Source organism: Furipterus horrens, unplaced genomic scaffold (assembly GCF_987537825.1).
Source record: "Furipterus horrens unplaced genomic scaffold, mFurHor1.1.pri manual_scaffold_17, whole genome shotgun sequence".
NCBI classification, from domain to species: Eukaryota; Metazoa; Chordata; class Mammalia; order Chiroptera; family Furipteridae; genus Furipterus; species Furipterus horrens.
The window spans coordinates 63,788,702-63,794,641 of record NW_028327187.1 but is presented as its reverse complement, the minus strand read 5'-3'; the positions used below and the strand labels follow the sequence as shown (position 1 = coordinate 63,794,641).

Below are 5,940 nucleotides of genomic sequence, written 5' to 3'. Positions count from 1 at the left end.
TTTTTTATCCCCTCCCTACCAGCCCACATAAAAACTTCTTCAAAGGAAAGGCTAGATCACTCATGTTCAAAACCAAAATTATAGAACCAGATAAATACAAACTTTAACAATGAAGCTAAAAAACACAAGAATCAGAAAAATATCCCAGATCACCCAATTATATTAAGATAGCCAAAGCAAACAAACTCATAGACAAAGAACAGTATGATGGGCACCAGAGGGGAAGAGGTGTGAGGGCAGACATAGATTGTAAAGAAGACCAAATATATGGTGTGAGAAGGAAACTACATTTTGGTGGTGAGCACACAACTCAATATACTGATGATGTATTATAGACTTGTACACTTGGTAGTTTTTTCTTTTCATTTAACAGTCGCTATTAACCAGATTGAGGGACTTTTTTCTATTCCTAGCTTACTGTGAGTTTATTTATTTTTATTTTTAATTTTGAATTGGTTTTTATATATATTGAAATAATATATATTTCTCTCCTTTTTTGGTTAAAGTGAAGAATTATATTGATTTATTTTTAATGCATTCCTGGGATAAAACAAACTTAGTTATTGCATTACTTTTCAATTGGTTTTGGTTTATTAATATTTTTTAAAGAATTTTTGCATCTACTTTCATGACAGATATTGGTCTTTGTCAGGTTTTGATATCAAAGTAATGCTGGTTTCATAAAACCATTTGGTAGGAGATCTTTCATTCCTTATGTTATGAAAACTCTTTGCTTTATTTTGTCAAATTTGATAAGTTGTGTATTCAGGAATTTGTCAATTTAAATTAAGTTATAGAAATTGTTAAAATAATGCTTTTTAAACTATTCTTTAAATTATCTTATTAATGTCTTTAAGACATGCTTTGCTAGCCTCTTTTTCAGTCCTGATAATGATTTACATATTCTCTCTCTTTTTTTTAAAATCAACCTAGCTAGGGTTTTATCAATTGTGTTGATATTTTCATAGAACCAGCTTTTGGCTTTATTGATTTTATGTATTATCTGTTATGCTTATTTCTGCTTTCATGTTTATTTTCTTCCTTTGACATACTTTTGGTTTACATCCTTATATTTTAGCTTCACGGGATGGGAATTTAGGTAATTTATATTAGTTTTATTTCTGCTTTCCAATATAACCATTTAAACCTATAAGTTTCCTTCAAAGCACAATTTTTTGATATGTTTATTCTATTTTTATTATAATTAAATTAGAATTTCTTCTTTGGCTCATGGGTTACTTAGAAGTATCTTGATTAAGTTCAAAATAATTGAGGATTGCTTAGATTACTATTGTTATCAGTTTCTACTGTAATTCTTTTGTGTACTTTGCGATTTCAGTCTTTTTTGGACCCACTGAGATCTATTTTATGGTCATACATATGGTCTATCTTGGTGACTGTACCATGTTCACATATATATTCTATAGTTAATGGGTGTCATAGTCTATAAATATTAATTAGTTCAACCTGGTTGATATCATTGTTCAGCTCCTCTACGTTTAACCTGTTTTTTGTCTAGATATTCTATCGGTTACTGAAAAAGGGGTATTAAAATCCCTACTGTGATTGGGAATGTCTATTTCTTTCTTTAATTCTATAGATTTTTTTTCATGAATTTTAAAGTTCTGTAATTAATTACATGAACATTTACATTTTTCCTGGCAAATTGATTGTTTTCATTATAAAATGTTCCACTTTACCTTAATAATACTCCTTGTCTTAAAGTTTCATTTAGCTGGTATGAATATAAATACTGAGGCCTTTTATGCTTACTGTGTGAAAATATAGCTTTTCAATTTATTTTTCCAAATATGTGTCATATTTAATACATATATACATAAAAAGTAAAGTATGTTCTAGACAGAGTTTTAACTATAGTATTTCTGATCATTTCTACCTTTTCATTGGAGTGTCATCTATTATCGTGGTATGATTGCCTTTAGATATACTATTGGTTTTTGTTTGTTCCCTCTTATTTTTGTCTTTCTGTCTTCCCCACTCTTCCCTCCTTTAAATTATTTGAATGTATTTTAGAATTTGATTTTAAGTTATCTATTAATTTTCAACTATATTAATTTTTTAGTGGTTGCTCTAGAGATTACAGTATGCATTCTGAAATTGTGACGGACTTCTAAGAATTAATGTTTTACCACAGCATAAAATATATTAACCTTACAACTACATAAGACCATTTTCCACCCCTTGTCGCCTTCTTTTACGCAATGTTTGTCATATATATTACAACTACTGGCATTTTAACTCCAGAAGATATGTTTGCTTCAAATATTTGTATGTATTTTTAAAAAATTAAGAGATAAAATGATCTGTCATTTTTACTCAAATATTTAAATTGAGTCTCTTCAATCATTCCTAAAGATTTAAGATTCTCTGGTGTTATTTATTTTCCACTTAAAGAACTTTCATGGCATTTCTTATAGTTTAGATTTGCTGGAAATTCATTCTCTTCATTTTCTTTTTGTTTAAAAACATAAAATTTATTCTTTGCCAGTTGTTTCCTCTAAACTTTGACTCTTCTCTCAAATATTCATGTTTTTAATTTATAGGGTTTTTTGTTTTTAATATGTACTTCTTTTAATATGCTGTAAAAGGTAACAGAATATACAGAACAAAACTTTCCCTTTTTTAAACTAATGTTATGAACCCATATTACTTATATATAAATATTATACTCTAAAGCTGGTCATTAATTAGGTGTGTAAGTTCAACAATGTGGCCTTCCAACTGTTAAAACACACAAGAAAAGTTTATCCAAGAGTGGAGTGTCTTCCTGTGCTGTTCATCCTGAATGATCACAGGATTTTGTTGGGGAGGAAGGAAACCTCTGTGTGCACATGTGTGTAAAAGTATTTTGGCCTCAGTTTTCACCCCTCAGAAAACAAATATATAAAGAAGCATCCTTCATAGAATCAAGTACAGATCAATCAATCTGAGCTCATTTTAAATACAGAAAAAATATGGCACAGAACAGAAACCATGATTAGTTTTCTTTAATTATATAGAATCTCCTATCACACATGCTAGCATGGAGCTTGTTACTCAGACTACACAAGCATCTCTCCTTAATTCAATCAGCCCCGCTCCAAGCACAAGACAGGAAGTGAAATAATAATAATAATAATAATTATTATTATCATCGTCATCATCAGGCCCATTTGGCACTATGATACAAATGGGAAAAATAAACCAGGGAAACTTCCACTGGTCCCAGCACCAAAATATTTCCACTGAAAGGACTACTCTCTTTTTAAAGGAACTGGCATATAAGGAAGGGTCTAGATTTAAAGAACTACAAATACAAGTTTCAGAGTCTGTGTGTGACCCTCTGAGGAGCCCAGGCTAGAGGCTCTGCTCTACTCAGTTCTGGCCCGGCCTTCATGAGGCCTCAAACTCTTAGATGTGCTGCTTGGTGTTGCCCTGCTGGATCTGCCACAGCATCTTGTACTTGCACTGGCCTTGTCGCATTCACATTGTGGATGATGGCATTGTGGGACCTCATGCTCCCATCTCTGGCCTGGGACAGCTCACTGGACAGTCATCAGCTGCTGCCGCCTGTGCTTGCTCTTCGCGGCCTCAGTGATCTACTTCTCCTCCTGGTCTCCCAGGATATCCTTGCTGGACAGTTATGCACTGTAGCTTGGGTACTCCGTGCCCTTCTCCTGCAAGTTCTCTGGGACATGGTAGCCCACAGGCTCATTCACAGGGGTTGGGGGGGGTGGCAGGTGTGCTGGCATCACTAGGTGCAGCTTCTCTTTGGTCTTCACCAGGTCATTCTGGGCTTCTTTGGACTGGTGCTGCCACTCCTTGACGTCCTCATTGCGCCTGTGCCCCTACTCTAGGAGGGCAATCTTAGTGGTGTACTCTTCAAGCTCCATAGCCAGCTGCTCCTGGATTTTTACCTGATCTGCTGCCTGCCCCTCCAGCTCTTCTTTGGCACACAGCACAGCCAGACGATCAGCTTCCAGGTGCTCAGTCTCCTCCTGTGTGTGCTTCCACTCCTCCTCCAGTTGCAGGGCCCTCTGAAACTGAACTTTGAGCCTTTCTCAGACTTCTTGGTGTTCTTCTCATAGTCCCGGACACTGAGTATCAGCTCAGCTCTTCCTTCTCCTCCATCACCTGCTCTTTCTCTCTCTCCAGGGTTTTTCTCCTCTTCTTGTTTTCCAGCTGCTTCTGGTGCTTCTTCTTCTGGGCCTGGGCCTTCATCTGCTGCACCTCAATGGTGCTGGGCTTCCCACAGTGCATGTACATCTGGTGGTTCCCCATGCAAGCTGCAGGATCTACTTGTTGATTCCCAGGTCAAGGGCATAGAACACAAAGTCAGGTTCCTTCTTGTTGATTGGTTTAAAGACAAACTTTTTGTAATTGAAAGAGTTGTTCTCCATGGGAAAGCCAATCTTTGGAGTCAACTTATCATCTTCTCATAAATATTTAGTCCAAGGGTATTCACTCCAAGCCAAAAGTCTGTTCCTTTCTTCTTTTTTTTTTCTCAAAATAATTTATTCTGTACATCTAAAGGTCTTGGGCAATCTTCAGACACTCCAGCACAGCACTGTCTTTGAGCATCCTGCGGTACTCCACATGCCACATTTGGATCTAGTCATCTCACTGGCCCCTGGTGGGCTTGTGTCAGTCTATGACTGTCTAGGGGACCAGCCACTTGGAGCTGAGGTACCTGGACTTGTGTGTTTCTTTGTTATAGTGTCAAACTTGGCTTGCACCACATAGGAACTAAGAAACACCGCGTAGAAGCCTGGAAGCCTGGCAGTCTTGGCATAGCTATAGATCTCATCTCTAAGAATGCCCTCCTTCACTTGGAGGTAGAAGAACTTCTATGTGATGTCCCGGGTGAGCTCCTCAGACATATCTTCAGGGAAGAACTCGGCCCTGAACTTGAACTGGAGAGGAATCTCCTGACCTCCTGGGTCAACACCATTTTATCAAGTTTCCATCAGGTATGAAATCCTTTATTATCTACATTTTGGAGGCCTATGTACCACATTTCCCACAGGCCAATAGTCTTAACAACCTGATCAAAAATCTGTTTTTGATCCACTTATCTACTGATGGGCACTGGAGAGTATTATATTTAGTGAAGTAAGCCAGGCAGTGAAAGACACATACCATATGATCTCACCTATAACAGGCACCTAACGAACAAAACAAACAAATGAGCAAAATAGAACCAGAGGCATGGAAACAAGGAACAGCCTAACAGTGACAAGAGGGGCGGGGGAAGGAGGAGTGGGGAAGGGGTGAAAAAAGGGGAAAGGTCTAACCAAGGAACTAGTATAGATGACCCTCAGAGATAAACAACAGAGTGAAGATTGACTATAGGGGGTGGGTAGGGCAGGGGAGAACAAGCAGGGGGAAAATTAGGGCAACTGTAATATAACAACAATTTTAAAAAGAAATTTTTTAAATGAAAAAAAAAAAAAAGCTGTTTTCCTGTCATATTTTGGTGGATGACGAAGTCCAGCTCTGCATCCATGGTGGTTACTCAGACATTGATTGGTTTTAGCATTTTTGGTTCCTGGTATGTTTTCCTAGCTCCTCTGAAAACACAAGTCACCAGCAGCAGCTGAGATGGTTCAGCTCTCGGAACCATGGACCTTGAAAAGGACCACTGCACTCCATGGTTGTCGGTGGTTCTGCTTAATTTATAGTTTTTAATAATTTGTCAGAGGATAATTTTAAGAGTTTACTCACTCATATTGAAAACAGAATTCTCATTAATTCGTTTTTTTAAATCTTTAAAATATAGGAAAGTGTTTATGCAGTAGTGATAAATGAAAAATATAATCATGAGCAGAATGTATTTCAGTTTTTGAAACAAAAAATGTAGCCATACATTTGATGTGTAAAAACGAAAATATAACTTCTCTAAGTCCTAATAGGAATTATTTCCTGGTGTTTTGACTATGG

The 5,940-nt window shown here is 36.7% G+C and overlaps 1 pseudogene; it reads right to left on the bottom strand.

Annotated features, from left to right (window-relative positions):
* Window positions 1-3,393: 3,393 nt before the first annotated feature.
* LOC149991128 (ezrin pseudogene) lies at window positions 3,394-5,539 on the bottom strand (annotated as a pseudogene).
* Between the last annotated feature and the right edge of the window lie 401 nt (window positions 5,540-5,940).